Source organism: Rattus rattus, chromosome 3 (assembly GCF_011064425.1).
Source record: "Rattus rattus isolate New Zealand chromosome 3, Rrattus_CSIRO_v1, whole genome shotgun sequence".
Lineage (NCBI taxonomy): Eukaryota > Metazoa > Chordata > Mammalia > Rodentia > Muridae > Rattus > Rattus rattus.
Window position 1 is genome coordinate 194338050 of NC_046156.1, and position 16690 is coordinate 194354739.

Here is a 16690-nt window from a genome sequence, read left to right on the forward strand (position 1 = left end):
TATGTATAATTTTTTTATAAGGCATCACCTAGATCCTAAAACATAGGAAAAGGTTTCTATCTACCTGGAGAATTCCATTGCCCTTGTAAGCTGTCCCAAGTATGGTGCTCTAAGCATGAGATATGAAAGTTTCTTCTGGGTACTCATACCTCTCTGTGGCTTTCCTAAATCAGTTTGCCACTCAGAGTACAGCCAGAAGGCTGTGGCAGCAGAGGTAGGTGATGTTATAGAGTGTGGTAGAGACAAGTTTTATGGAACGAGTGTGTGTTAGCTGGACCACAAGACATCCTGGAGGTTTGGCATCAATGGTGCCAAAGAAAACAAAACAGAAAAGGGCAACTCTAGGCGGTAAGAAAGGACATCAGTGTCTGTGCTGAGCTGAACAACTTAGGTCAGCAGATAAAGATGCTTGCTGTCAAGCCTGGTAACCTCAACCTGATCCCCAGGACTCACAGGATACAAAGAGAGAATTGGCTCCTGCAAACTGTCCTTTGACCTCACATGTGTGCTGTGGTTTGCACCCTTTCCCTCTCCCTCTCCCCCCGCCCTTTCACACACACACCTTTCTTCCCACCTCCCTCTACACACTCTCACGTATACACATCTTTACACCTCCTGATACGCACGCACATCACACACACCTAACCCCCCACACACACACACACTTAAACAAATGTAATAACAAGTTTTTGAAAATCATGGACTGATAGGAGGGTGGAATGGAAAAAAAAAAGCATAGAGTTGTTAGTAGAGAGATTGTTTATTTGTTTGTTTGTTTTGTTTTGTTTTTTGGAGCTGAGGACTGAACCCAGGGCCTTGCGCTTGCTAGGCAAACGCTCTACCACTGAGCTAAATCCCCAACCCCAGTAGGGAGATTGTTAAGGATTAGAACTTGCCTGGGGCAGTGAAGCTGTAACTCAGTTGGTAGCATGCTTGTATAGCAGCATGATACATGAAACCCTGGATCTGGTCTCCATCACCACATTAAACTGGGCGGGATGGTGCAACCTATAATTCCTGCACTCTGGTAGCAGAGACATAAGGATCAGAAATTCAGAGCTGTTCTCAGCTCCATAGCAATCTCAAGGCCAGCCTGGGATATATGAGACTATCCTAAAAGAAATTAATTCGATTTGAGACCTTGTTATGCAGAACCTTGACTACTAAACTAAAACGCCTCACTCACCTCCACCCACTACTGTCAACCACAGGGAGGAATGCTTCTGACTACAGATAAACATGCTAACACAGAGAGAGATTAAATAGCTTTGCCTCAAGCTGACGTCTCTCACCTTTCCACTGCCAGTGACTTCAGACATCTACACTGCAATGAAATCATTTAGATAGAATTTTAATTACCCGGTTTAGGTAGACCCTGTGACCATTTAGATTCTTTCATTTCCCAAGTGCCTTGCTCAACACCTGGAATGCAGTAAACACTGGAGAAAGGTCTGTCCAAGGGTAGATGAATGAACGAGAAGCAGGAAAGTATTAACTAGCTAACCAATCAGCCACCCTAGTAGAACAGCTAAAATACAAAGAATTGTGCTAAGCAGCCTAGGACTTTGGAAAGGATCTGTTCCATCCAGGGACCAAAGGTGTCTACACCACATACCTTCAAGGATGCCTTGGTAGATTGGAAAGTTCATGGAGAATGGAGCACAGTGGATGCAATTCCCTTACACAAACTGTGGTGTTCTGGTCACATCTAATGAAATAGAGCTTACTTGGATTCAGGGAAAGGAACAAACAGGTTTGGAGAATACTTGGCAGTCTTTGTCACAGACGTTGATGGAAGAAAGGTATATATTGTAGGTATTCAGTAGTTAATCATCAATGGTTGAGTGAAACTGAGGTTTCCAGCATGAATGGCTGGACTGGAACTCAAGAGAGTATGGTTAGGGGAGGCAGGACCACGTACTAGTGATGAATCTGCCCTAGAACACATAACGATTGTTCTAAGGAGGGCTATATGATTGGCAGCTTGTACATAAGTGTCTCTGACAGCGTGCTACAAAATGATGCTCTGATATTATAAATTGTAGGAATCTAAATGCGTTTATGCCTTGGGGGAAAAGTGTACTTATTGGACCTTGGCACCGATGACTTCCTTCTCCCTTGGCTGCAAGGGGTCAGGTTTCTCCCCCTGTGCCTTTCTTGTGAGGAGATGTGAAGACATAGAGGAGAGTGACAGTCCTGCCCTTTTGAGGTGCTGACACAGACTTTCTAAATACGGTGGTGGAAGGTTCTGCTCCTTTCATGGTAAAGCCCCGGAGGCAGGCTGTGCTGATGGCTGTGTCAGCTCTCCATTTTCAGCGGGTCCCTATGGGCTTCTCCAGGTCAGCCTTCTAGGGGACCAGCCAGAAATGAAAGCTGCAAGCTCCAAGACAGCTCTCCTGACGAGTAAGCTTTCTATCTGAGAGATGAGGCTCAAAAATGCTGTACCCCGGTCCCAGCCAAGTGACTTCGGGCTCCTTGTGAGAGGAAGACTTCCTTAGGAAGCTTTCTGAAAATGGGATGGATTTGCTCCCCAGTCAGCCAGTTTCAGGATGCCCACCTATCTGGAAAGAAGTAGAATACAGCCCTGCACTCACAGAACATAGGGTTCCATATTCCAAGAGGTCCTGACTGTCTTCAAATTCTGGAGTTTTTGTTTGTTTATTTTTAGTCCTCCAGCCATGCTGGGTGAAAAGGTAACAGAAACATGTACCTTAGTTTCTAAACAAAATATATACTTAATTTTGAACTACCAGTGTGATGGAAAGCACCTCGAGGACCTTAAACACTTGTACCTTAAGTCCTCGGCACATGTCTTTTCTCTCCACTGCCGAGACCACTATAGCAATTCAGAATTTCCCACGATCCCAGCATTGAAAATACTCCATTCCTCCTCCGAGCTTCTCTCGAGCCTTCCTCTCAGCCAGAAATGAGAACACACATGCTGAATTCCCTCTCCAATGTGGTACTAGTTCCAGAGAAGAGCAGTGTCATTATGCTGTAAACTCCACCAGGAGAACACGCCTCGTCTACTCGTTCACACCTGTATTCGTCATCCTCCATAGTTCTGACATATACAGGAGACCTACAAATGGGGATTGGCTGAATGAGTGTCTGTGAGGAGTGTTATCGCCTAGGACTTGAGTCTGGTCTGATTTTTATATTTTAACCTGTGTGCGGGACATGACATAGCATGTCCTGTACTAGTGTGTCTGAGAGTGGTCCTGACCTCTTGAAATGGAGAGCTTGAATCTTGACTCTTCCCATACACTGTTAACATAGACCCTGACTAGGGAACAGCAGCCATCAATGCACTGAGGACAGTTGAAGGCAGCACAAGGAGGTATGACTGATGAAGACTATGTTAGAGACTGTGCCTGGCTAAGGTGAGGGGCAAAAAACGTGTTCTAGAAATCGGGGCATGATGCACTGAAGAAGAGAGTTAGAGTATACACTCTGGAGGGAAAGACTGGTCTGCCTAACGTGTTACCACTATTCAAGTACCCAGAACAGCAGCTAGAATGTCCTGACAGTCCCCATCTTACAATGGCTGCACGTTGTGGGATACTGACTTTTCCATGGAGCATGATTGGATGTGTTCAATAGAAGCCAGGCTTCAAGTTTTGAATGTTGTTCTCTTCCCATGCTAATGATGTGATCTTGACATTTTGTGCTGGCCAACTGCACTAAGGTGTGGTTCCTAGCCAGCCCTGTGATCAAGAAGGGGAAAAGCCAAATCTGTTGTTGCCAGACCCTGATGATAATTGGTTCTGTATGTTAAATATGGCTTTATTGGGATAGCGCTTCATGGTACGTTGAGGGGCACCAGTACTAAATAGTAAATAAAGTCCTCATTGTTGAATGGGTTTTGAAAAAGCAGAGAAGGGTCTGAGAGGTGGGTCGGTGGGTAAAAGTATTTATGACGCAAGTGTGAAAACCCGAGTTTGGAAGCTCAAGACCCGTAGACCACTTCTTACTGGCCATGCTGTTCACATGTCTATAAACCCAGCGTCTTGAAAAGGGGATGAGAGAGGGCAGAACCAGCCAGATCATATGGTGAGAGAATCATAGGAATAACAGAGACCCTGTCTCAAATGAAGTAAAAGGCAAGGACTGATACTTGAGGTTGTCCTTTGTCCTTTCCGCATGTACCACAGCACGTGTGCACCCCTCTCTCTCTCTCTCTCTCTCTCTCTCTCTCTCTCACACACACACACACACACACACACACACACACACACACACACACACACACAGATAAGAATTAGAGAGCCATGAATGGAGGTGTCTGGAGCCCCTTGCAAGGATCTGAAGCCCTTCAGTGAGTCCGTGTTTGCCATGCAGTGTTTTGTCTCTGAGTAGGTTGCTGCTGCCCTTGGTCTGTGGGCTCCTTTTCTCCATCCCTTTGCCTTACTTCACTTCATTCATTCACGTTAGCTGTCTGGCCCTGGAGATATCTGAGGTTTTCTGACTAGAAGGCTTGAGTCTTGGCCAGTGTCTCTCTGCCTGCAAAGCATTGTGACCTTGGGGCCATCGGGCACTACCTGGACCCTGTATGTATAGCTTCCATCTACAAATTCCTGACCTCGGTGGGAACTTGGGAACAGTAGCTTCTCAGCATTGAGTGTGCCTTGTGACAGCAAGAACATGACACATGCTGTTTCTGGGAGTGGTGGACAACAAAGGCAGACAGCGCCTCAGCAGCGGGGGCATTAAGAACAATGTCAGCTAACGCAATCCTTTCGAGAGCCAGAACATTTGTCTTTACTGCTGGAAATGTTATTGCGTATCCACGGCTGCCTGGATTCCCTTCACTTCACTTGTTGCCATGGTGAGGGGCAGACATGGTGTTTACCAAGCGTGCGGGCAATATGTTCTGTTTCCGAGTCTCCTTCTACCCAGGAACCTCACCGTGTCCCCTTCTCACTAGGCTGTCACCTGACTGCAGAACCACTGCACCCTTTTGGTTCCATTTTGCTGTTCAGATGAATGTAGCCACTCCGTCTTTATCCTCCCCCTCCCCTTTTGCTTTGGAGAGAACACTGCAAAAAAAAAAAAAAAAATCTGAAAAAGCTCACAGCAGATGGTAGTTTCTCTGTACTCTATGATACGAGTTCCTGAGCTTTTGTGAATGCGATGGCTTAAGGAATTGCCTTATACGTTCCCGAGATCTATTTCTGAATTATTCCGTGAGTACTAAATTGATGTAAGGTAGTCACTCCATGAAGAATGGCTCAGCCAGACTGAGATGATCCGGGTGGTACACATCGTGCTGACCTTATGGGCGTGGCCGAGGCAGGGATGGGAAGGTTGGCAGCCTCGGGCATCCCTGAAGAGGTGGCAGGGGCAGTGTGGACAGGCCTGTTAGCACTTCTGCTAACTTCCAAGTGTCACCACTGGGAAGCTGCTGTCGTAAGACTGCAAAGGGAGGACCAAGCTGCAAAGGGATGAGTGTGGGGTAGTCAGTTTCACACGGCATGCAGATGGGTGAGGACACATAAAACAAGCTAGCTCCTTTTTGTTTCACTGGAGCACTCTTGAGACAAGTTCTTGCTATAGAATCCGGGTTGTCCTTGACCTTGAAGTCTTATGCTTCAGGGTCCTAAGTGACAGAATTACAGATGTATGCCACCACACCTAGCTTACCTATATATGTATATATGCACATATTTATATATTATGTATTAATGGACATCATGACCTCATAAGCTTCTCTGCTGTGCAGTCACACAATCTAATTAGGAGGGCAAAGTCTTAGGAGGGCAGACAGCAAGCAAGGCTTTTGAGGACAGTGGAGTCTGAGGAATATGTCAGTCCTTGCAGAGCCCGTGTATACATGCACCACTGTAGGCATATTCCCGACCCTGGGAACAGGCAACTGGCCAGTTTGTCCTGGTGGCTACATTTTCCCATCACTCGCTTATGTTTGCACACTCACTTTTCCAGTTTACTCTACTGGCGTGGGTTCAACTCCCAAATCAGTAATCTAAGTGCTTGTATGTGCAGTGGCTTAATTTCCAGCATTTGTAGAGAGAGAGAGCTCACCCTGTGCCTGGTGCTACTCTTGATGTTTCAACATGTGGACATGGCGTCTCTGGGGGTGGGAACTGAATTTGTTGACAGTTGAGGCATTGGAGGCTTAGAGAGAATGTGTCTGTGAGGACAGCATTTTCTCCTTTGCCCTGGGCTAGCTCATGTTTGACCTTGTAGTGGTATAAGTATAGTGTCCTCCTTGACATTGATACACACCCCCCTAATTAGAACTACAGACTGTTCCTATTTCCCAGCGTATAAAATATGTTCTCCTGTGGTCCTCACTTCAGCCCTGGGCTGGAGAGCCTCGTGGCTCTGCCCTTCTGTAGCATGTGTCTGTCCTTTCCTCCCAGCATGCACTTACAGTCGCTGTAATTACGTTTCTATATAATATTCCATTTAGAGAGAGGAATTTTGTCATTAGGGGAAAACCTCTGCTGGGTCCGGCATGCATTATCCATCTTGTGCCCACTTTGCCCTTTGAAGATTATTTTAGAGAGTCTAGATGTTGTAATGTGGATCAAATTGGGTCCAGTTGGCAGCCAGGCTATGGGTCCCAGAAGCTCCAGGATCTGTGCTGATGCAAGCTAAGCAGGATGTGCCACCTTCCTTAGCTGGAATGGACTTCTGCTGCCTGGGGTGACAATGTTGCTCACCACCGCTATGACCTTTGGAGGGTCCTCTGAGCCCCATTAGGAGAGCATGTGCCTCATGACTGAAGAACTAGTGCCATTCATTTGCGAGGAGCCAGGACCTTTCCTCTGGACCATGCACTCTTGACCCTTCCTTTGGCCCTAGCAGCTCTGAGTGTTCATTGTTGAGCTCTTCTATGGCCCAAATATTCTGACCACTCCACTGAGCTCACTTTTTAAATTACTGGATGCAGCTTACACCATTATCTCTTACTAATTGTTCTGGTGGTAAATGAAAAGTAAAATAAGAACAATCTACTTGTCAAATGTGTGTACATGTCCATCCAGGTGAATGTGTGTGCATGAGTGTGCGCGTGTGTGTGGTGTGTGTATGTGTGTACATCTATGTGCGTGTGTGCATATGTGTGTGTACATCTTTGTGCCTGTGTGCTTTGAACTCAAGGCTCTGTCCCATGTTCCATTTTGTGACTAGAAAAAACAGCATTCTACATCATTAAAAAAAAAAACCAAACTCTTTCCTACATTTAAAGATCTGTGGATACAGCCATTAACACCCACCATGTTGATGAGAGAATGAAGTTGTGATATTCTTTGAAAGCACAGAACAGTGATAAAGTCAAGCACAGAGGTGTCTCAGCTAGAGAAGTCATACAAATGCAAAACCGAAGGGGGAAGAAAGCCTCTCAAGTTTCCCCAGCAGTAGCATAGATAATAATACCTCTTGGGGGTGTTGTGAGAATTAATTAGGGAACACTTGTGAAATTGTTCCAAGACTCTCGGCTCTGTATTGTTCTTGGAAACCAACCTGCTCCTGAAGATGCTACATGTTCTAATTTCACGTAGCAAAGAACGAGAAGTTTTGATGGGCTCTGACAGGAAGAAAGGGAGATGAGCTGTATTTCTTGCAGTCTTCTGCTTTTCTGTTTTCCTTTTTTTCCATGAGATTTACTCAACTGAGCCATCACTGGTTGCAGGCAATAGGACATTACAGACATACGTCAAACCGAAGGGAGCATTTCTTTCTCTCTGTGCTGTGAATGGATTCTTCAGTGTTCTTTCAAGGCTCCTGTTTGCCTTTGACCCACCTTAGCCCAGGTCTGAGTCCCAAAGCCGTCACTGTTATCAGTTTGGTTTGGTTTGTGTTTTGAGACAGGGTCTTACTCTACAGCTCTGGTTGGCCTAGTCCTCATTGTATAGACCAGGCGAGCCTTGAACTCACAGCAGTTCTCTTGCCTCCATGCTTGGTTCAAAAGTCACCTTACATTTCTAGCATGCACATGCCGTGTGGTGAGGCTCTGTATGTGCTGAGAAGCGCTGGTAACAGTGCGCGATGGTTAGCTTTGTCCAGTCTAGAACTGTCTGAACCCATGTGTAGTAAAACTGAACTATGTGTGTGAACTCTAATGGGAATTGTGGGCCAAAGAGCCTTTTCTCACAGATGTTGGGTATTTGTTTGTTTTGGTCAGGGTAGTTTAGCACATAATGGGAAATGTCAGATAGTTCGCCCTGCCTCTGCTATGGTCGTCACTCTCCATCTCTACAGAACCACCTTAGCCTAAGCTACTGGACCACATCCACAGATTTTTGTAGTAACTTCCTCCAGCCTTCCTGCTTAGCTTTGTCCTCTGTTTGTGTCTCCCTCTAGCTCTTTGGGGAGTGTCCAGCACTCCATCCTCTGCTCAGAACCTTCCAGTAGCTGCCTACTCTTGCTCATATCCTGTTTCCTGCCACCCCTCATTCATTTTCTTGGATCACATTGGACTGCTTCTTTAAGATTTATTTATGTATTTCATGGATATAAGTGCTTTGTCTTCATGTACACCAGAAGAGGGGCTCATATTCTATTACAGATGGTCATGAGCCACCATGTGGGAGCTGGGAATTGAACTGAGGACCTCTGGAAGAGGAGCCAATGCTCTAAACCACTGAGCCATCTCTTCAGCCCCCTGAATGACTAGTCTAAGCAGGTTTCTATCTTGTAGCTTATGATTTTCTATCATCCTGGAACACTTTCTTATTTCTTCAATTAAAAAAAAATCCAAACCTCCAAAAACATTAAAAGAACAGTATAGTCAACAGCCCTGGCCACCTTGATTCACCAGCCAAGCCCCCCCCCCCCAAACTCATCTATTACTCCCTCCTACCCGTCTTTCCTTTGCAATGCCGATATGCATTTGAAAGTAATTTTCAAGCGTCTAAATAATAACCTTTGAAGAGTTTAACATCCATATCTTATGAGCAAGTGTGTTTTCCCTCCTAACCATAGTGTGATTATTCAACCAACAAATAGAGCAATATAACAAAGTCACTGTCAAGGACCCTAATGTGTGCCTTGATATTGGAGAGGTATAACTGTCTATAAAGTTTTATTAGTATTTGTTTTTATTTCTAATGGTACTAGGCATCAAAATTTGGAATATTATGCATGCCAAGCAAACATTCTACCACTGAAGCCTGGAAGTTGCTTTTGTTTGTTTTGTGTTTGGTGTTTTGTTTTTGTTTTTGTTTTTTAATCCAGGACCCAATTAAAACTCAAAAATCCCCTTGAGTTGTTAGACGCCGTGTAGCAGTTGCCAATTAAACCTACTCAAATCCTCCCTGTGACAGCAGCAGTGGCACACTTTCCTTGCTGCCCACCCCAATGTTCTGGGTTCCCAAACGAAAGATGCACAGGGTAGAAAAAGCTGACTTATGCAAGCTGGTCTCTGTCTCTGTCTCTGTCTCTAGCTATCTCTGTCTCTCTCTGTCTCTGTCTCTGTCTCTATCTGTCTCTGTCTCTATCTGTCTCTCTCTGTCTCTCTGTCTCTCTCTTTCTTTCTCTCTCTCTCTGTCTCTCTCTCTCTCTCTCTCTCTCTCTCACACACACACACACACACACACACACACACACACCAGCCTTCTATTTTAATACGCCTTAAGTAGCTTAATGAATGGGCTACTCTCAAACCTCCACATGGCTGACACCTCCCCTCTGATATTCCTGAGTTATTACTTAACTGAAATCTATATTCCATCTTGGTTTCACTAGACCCATGGTGGGGGAGGGGCGCTGGGGCTGCTCTTCCCCAGCTGTCACCTGTTGGCTGTCTCTCTGACCTCCACTTCTCAGGCCTGGTCTTTGCCCCTCTCCCAGCATGGCAGTTCTACCCTCTTTCTTACTCCCTTGGTCCCCTTGCAGAGAATCCTAAAGTCCTGGCTCTGTCTCCTGCTCAGCCATTGGTTGCTGGCAACTTTCTTTACCATTGAAAACCCAACTAGGGACAGGGACCCTCATCATCTTATATACAGATTCTCTTGTAATTTGGGGAACCCAATTAACATAATTACAAGCATTAGAGCAAATCCACATCAATGCCATTACCTCTTTTAGCTGGTAAACTCACCCTTTCCCCCACTTCTTTTCTTTTGTGAACATTGACAGTTTGACGTGAGCCTCCACTCTGCAGTAGACCACTACACTAGGCACAATCTACACCCGGCAGTAGTTCCTTCTGGCTCAGACCCAGGTTCAAGATACATGGCAAGAGGGGGTAGAATTATTCTTTACCATGAAGCCTGAAGCCCAGTACCTAGCAATGACAGCTGATGATGCTCTATTGTGGCCTTAAGCAAGAGGCCTGAAGCCCTGTGTCTCAAGTTCCCCACAGTCATGTCCCTTTTGCTTACTAAACCCTGCCTGGGGTAATATTTTGATCTCATGTGAATATATTTCTACCAACAAAATTACCTACACTGGCTTTTACATTCATCAATGACCCTGATTGGATGAGTTTTGTACTGAAATTTGTCGCAAGTTTCTAATACTGTCACTAATCCGTCAGCTAAGGAACTTTCTCTCTTTCTCTCTCAATTTCAGACATGTTACTGTTGACTCATACATTTTTAAAACCAGGAAAAGAAAACAAACATCTACTTGGCATATAATAATTCACAACCATCGTGCCTCTTTTGGGCTGTCACACTGTCCTAAGATTCGTCAGCGGGAAGCCTTTTAAGCTGATTCTGGGTCCTTCTGACATGACCCTATTAGTCTTTGAGTGTCCTAGTTTTTGAACACAACATGATGTTCTAGCTGTCCGCAACAGCTAAAGGAACACCCACCCAGTGCCCACATGGTCCTCTCCCCTGCTGTCTGTACTAAATGTTACTGCAACAGAACAGCATTCCCCTGCAGCCTGAGCTCATCGCCCTCCCCCCAACCCCCACCACCGCTCACTGCTTCATGACACTTCCTGTGTGAATGGTTTCACCTGCCACATACCATTCGTTGTTCCTGTTGTTGATTGTTTCCAAAAGAACAGGACATCCAGGTTCGCAGGGACTTGCCTGTTTTGTTTAATGCCTGGTCCTCAGTGTGCGGTACCTACCACAATGTTAACAAAGGCCCGTTGTGAGGATGAATGAGTTGACCCATATTGCCAGCCCACATCAAGCTTCTCCAGATTATCTGTAGAGGAGATGAATCAGCAGACTGCAAGGGTGCATAGCCACTCGGGGGAAGTCCACTGCAATCTTGAGTAGCTCCCTGACTCTGTCTTTTGGGGTTACTCGGAACCGTTACTAACCATACATTACAAATGCTACTCAAGCACTTGGCAGTTGACAGTGGAGCATTAATGATACAATTCTTCCTCTCCAGCTTCTCCGAACAGAAGGTCTGGCTATTTTAGAAATTAAAAAAAAGAAAAAAAAAAGAAAGAATATGTAACACTTGACTATGTTAGAAATTTTTTTATTTTGCATGAGATCTAATGTTGGTAACTAAAAATCAAGTACAATGAGGCTTTTCTAAACGTGGCTGGTGGTGTGCTATACTTAATGAGGTAAAAAAAAATCCTTCATCAGACTTTTTTTGTGAAGTCTGAGGTGTAGGTTGACTTGAAAGAATTTTTATCCTGCCGAGAATGTAAGAACTAAGCCAAGGATGCAGGGCATGAATCACGTGGTACACTTAGCATGGTTGACTTCATGTCAGAGATGAATGGTGGCCTCAAACAGCAGATCCCAACTGACAGAACTGAGAAATCTTACCTTACCTGGAAAAAGAGCCTTGGCAGATGTTGTTAATATAAGGATTTTTTTTTCTTAAATGAACAGATGGTCCTACATCATCCTGTAGTCCTTCTGTCTAACCACAGAGTCCTTAGAAGAGATCGGGGCAGGCTTGGGGAGATGGCTTAGTGCTGTAAAGCATTGGCTGGACAAGCTTGAGGACCTGAGATTGAATTTCTCACTATTATAGAGGAAGCTGAGTGGGGCAGCATGTTTAGTCCTAATGCTGGAGTGGCTATGCAGAGCCCAAGGGTTTGTCTAGTGGAATTAGTAGCTCCAATGAGAGACACATCTCAAAAACTAAATACATACATGCATACATACATACATACATACATACATACACACACACACACACACACACACACACACACACATACATACAGTGGAGTTCCATTGAAGTGCCCTCCAACATTGACCACTGCCCCCCACAGACATACATACACACATGCACACAAAGGTGTACCAATCCATACACATCCACAGTGAGAGAGGGAGCGAGACTTAACACGCTGAGAAGCTAGAAGAGACAAAGGACGAATTCCGCCTTTTAGCCCCCGGTGCCCATAGCCTTTTGTCACCAAGATGGGATTTCTTAATACTCCTGTCTGTCCTCTAGAACATGCAAAAGTAAGTTTTCCCCTTTTCAACGCCCGATTTTGCGGTGATACAGTGATCGCTACCGCAGCCTTGGGAGGTAGATGCACAAGTGTCTGCACCTCTTCTCCCATAGTGATCAAGTGGACCCACTGAAGGCAAGCAGGCAAGCATGGTACCTTTACCTCGGTTTACTGGGAAAAGGAGCAAAGGTTGAGTCGTGTGACCACTTGACTTACACAAGCTTTTCTATTCTTAGCCTGGAACTCCTTTCCCTAGATCACCCAGCCTTTTTCTAGAAACATGGACCAGTGTAGAATACTCCCGGTGATGTTTCACAGACCACTGTGGCTCAGGGAGAGATGCACGGTAGGAACTGTGGGTGCTGTGAGGGAAATAGATATTTAAAGGACGAGAGCGTGACCAAGGTGCCAGCTCCAGTTCAAGGGGTTTCTATCCCCTGTTTTCACATTGGCCTTTTGTAACCTTACAGACTTTAGATACTATGTAGCACAGATAGATGCAACCCTTGCTATCTCAAAGACAGTCCATCGGTACTTCTCTCAAGAAGTCGTGGTTTTTTTATCTGCAGTGTGGCTGCCTGACTTGTTAAATGTAGAAAGAGAAATGGATGCAGTAGCACAGGCTCCCAGCCCTCTCCTTCTGCTGCATGCCTATGCTGTACACATCATAGCACTTCGCTATCTGTTCTGCTAATACCAACTTCTTACCTCGCTGATGGGGCGAGCCTTCATGTTCTCTAAGTTACTCTGCAGCCCCTGTGTTCTGAGAGCTATGCACAGTACTCTGGGGAGTGAATACTGGAAGAACTCCATCTCTCCCTCAGGGAGTCTCAGATGTATCTGGAAAACCAGCCAGAGAAGCTACACAGCTGAAGTGTGATAGGCAGGTAGGGCAATACCAGTCACGTGCTGTGCCTCTCGTCTGCACAGTGGAAGGAGAGAATGCAGTGTTTAATGCATAGGACTGATTTCTCCCTTACAGAAGCATCTTAAGAAACAGAAGTGACGGAACTGGAACACTGAACTCAGAACCCACTAAAGTTCCAATTTCCTAAGACACTTTGTTTCTATTTTGTTTCTAAAGTATATTTTGTTAGTGTTTTCTGTATTTATTCAGATAATATGTTACTCTAAAGTCACACATATACACATTTTTACGCTATTTGAGACATGGTTTTACTCGACCACTTTGTAAGTGTGATTGTGGATGAAAATGAGAGTTTTATCTTGCAGTTATTGGAATCCTTTTAGCAGTGTGCTAGACTCACAGATAATCTTCCCAACTAAGTACAATGAAACCCTCTATTCTGTTCCTCCCTGTAGAAGCCATACACTTGCTTTAGCACATCCAAGGTTGGGAAGCCCTCGGGTAAACTGTAGGAAGGAGACTCATGTCTATCAAGAGAAGTTGACACCGAAAACGAGCCTTTCTAAACCTTGTAAGCTAAAATATGTCAGTCAGTCAGGCAGATAGTGCACTGTTTCCCTCACTCAATTGCCAGGGTAGAAGTGCGAGGAGTGTTCCGAGTGTGGAAAACTTCAGGCAACCAAGTTACATTATGAACGTCACATGAGTGGTGTCACCAGAGGATATCTAATTCAGGAGCTGGATTTGACCCTATCTATGGAGGATGTCTAGGGAGTGTGTAGAAAGGAGGAGAGAGCATCCTTGGGGGTGAATGGAAGAACAGATATGAAAGGATTGCTGGCACATGTTCAGGGATAGAGAACGAGCCCTATCTTGAAGAATTTGTATAATGCTACAAGCAAATAAAAGGGATCTTCATAGAAAATGAAGAGTGAGATTAAACTATATACTGTCTGGGTTTTTTTTTTCGTCAGTCTTGCACTTTATTGTCACTGTCGTCATCTCAGGCCTTGACTGTGTACTTGGGCAGTGGGTACAGCCGCTCCTTTAGCTGCTACTTCTTGGTCTTCAGTTTCCTGCTTGGTGAGCCGGCGCCGCATGGCTCTTGTCTTCTTGGGTCGCAGGTCCAGGGGCTTGAACTTCTTTCCCTTGTAGAATTTCCTGAGGTTTTCCTTTTTGGTCTGATTAATGACAGAGAGGACACGGGTGATGGATTTGCGTACAACTCATATCTTGGAGAGCTTGGATGTGGCGCTGCCTGTCACTTTGGCCCCGGGAAGCTGGGACAGTTCCACCTTCAGATCATCCAGTTGTTTCAACAGTTCCTCCTTCTTCTTGCCACGCTGGTCCCGAGCCTTAATCTTGACCATTGCTGTGTTGTTCACAGCTGAGGGTTTTTTTTTTTTTTTTTTTTTTTTTTTTTTTCCCGTCCCAGGCTGCCCTGTGGTTCCCTGCGGGTCTCTCTTTGGATAGTCAATGGAGACAAAGCAGGGTCTCACCTGTGGGCTTAGGAGTGAGAGCGCTCCTGACAGGCCAGCTCTCTGCAAGCAGGTTTTGGGTCCAAAGAGCTGTGGGACAGCCTTAGCTCTGGGTGCATACAGAGACGGGAAGGGTTTAGTCCCCAGCCACGCTGAGGTTCCCGTGCCCTGTGAAATCAATTCTTTAGGGGAAGTTAACTGACCCCACGGAGACATGGCATCACAGCCTGGGAGAATGGTGACATGCAGGCGGAAGAGATAGAAATCAGCTTTGAAGATAGATGCTGGCGTTGCTTTGAGTGACTCGAGTCCTGTGATCGCTGGGCAGACCAAATTGAAATGTTCTGGCACAACGGCTTGGTGGGGTGATACTCTAAGACAAAGGAAGATAGGGAGGCCTCAGTGGAGATCTGCTGGCCCATTTCAAATTACGAGTCAAAAGGCAGATGCTCTACAAGACTCTGCTACTCCATTGTTCCATGGTTTAGATTTGGAGTAGGAAGGGGTCGGGCAGGAACAGGTATTAGCTGAAATCAGCAGGGAAGTAAGCCCAATGCTCTGACTTAACGAAGGATTCAGATGGCCAGAGCTCCAGGGGTTGCCTCTACCTTCTCGACTCCCCTGGACACATCCCACAACAAGAAAAGGATTCCCAGTTGGGGGTCCAGGGCTATAAGTATTTGTATTCCCTCCTCTTAAGATTGAGCTGTTAAACTATTCTACCATTGAACTACTGGGTCCTGTGGCTTTTAGAGTTGCTAATACACCTGGTTGATTTGATTTCCATACCTGAGATACTGGACTTCCCGGCAGTAATCTACTCATTTGGCGAGCGCACTGCAGACAAGGCCGAAGAATGTCTTCCGGCTTCGTGAGAAACAGTTGTTAAAAACTCAGCTAACCCCCGCAGCATGCAAAGCCATGAAGAGTGTGAGAATGTGTATATTTAGACCGCATTCAGCTCAGGACAGCCTACAGAATATGAATATAGGCATTTGTTATGCATTGTACAGCATACTCTGTGGAGTGTTGTCCTCTTTAATTTGTCGAGGATAAATCATTGTCATGCACTGTGATGGTGGTGAGGGGTGTGTGTGTGTGTGTGTGTGTGTGTGTGTGTGTGTTGAAGTCATTTGAGGAGAAAAATGCTCTCCTAATTTCAAGACACTTGGCTGGGTGTGAAATTCTATTTAGATACAAAAAAATTGGTTTCATCACTTCTGAATCACATCTGGACAGCCAGATGTAAATAACTGACTAGCTGTCAAGCACTTCACATAGACCCATCTGGCACAGGTCAATGTCCTGTGTGCCAAGGCTACCCTGGTAGCCATAGCCAGCTCCATCACAATAGATGACTGAGTTATATTTAAATCTTGGACCCACAGAAATAAATATTTATATAGAAAAGATTAATTTAGTTAAGATGAAGGTGTGCAAAAACTCAGATTTGTATCCAGGATATATTTTGACAGTTGAGTAAGATTCCTAATGTCAGTATTTCACTGAGAGTCTCTGTTGTTTAGGGCTACAGCAAAGCATAATTGATCTCTCCAATGAAAGAAAACGTTTTGATTTCAGGGCCCTGCTACTTTCTCCTTTTTAAAGATAGGGTCTCAGTGCACAGCTCTGGATGGCCTAGAACTCACTATGTCGGACAGAGTAACGTTGGACTTCTGCCGGCCTCTGCCTCCCAAGTACTGGGATTACAGACACATACCACCACACCAGGCCTTCTCTGTGTCTTTTCTTCATTTCTGAGAAATGTTTAAGTTAATGATGAATGGCCCCAGGCAGTCATCAGAAAACATGACAGTGTCATGTAACATAGTCCTTGCTACAGTGGCACATTGAAAAGTCTAAGTCCTGTATTCATGTCTAAAGACACTGCTTTTCCCCAGTGACCTGCTAGAACGTCGAGGATTCTATACACATCACGCTTTGCTGTGTCTTCCGCATAGCAATTTCTTAGCACGCATTTTCTAAGCT

At 45.2% G+C, this 16690-nt stretch overlaps 1 protein-coding gene and 1 pseudogene across 1 annotated transcript in view; one reads left to right on the forward strand and one right to left on the reverse strand.

The window, feature by feature from the left end:
- Mast4 (microtubule associated serine/threonine kinase family member 4) overlaps window positions 1-16690 on the forward strand; it is a 590118-nt gene that overhangs the window by 377510 nt on the left and 195918 nt on the right. The gene's annotated exons all lie outside the window — the stretch shown is intronic.
- On the reverse strand, window positions 14227-14593 carry LOC116897240 (annotated as a pseudogene).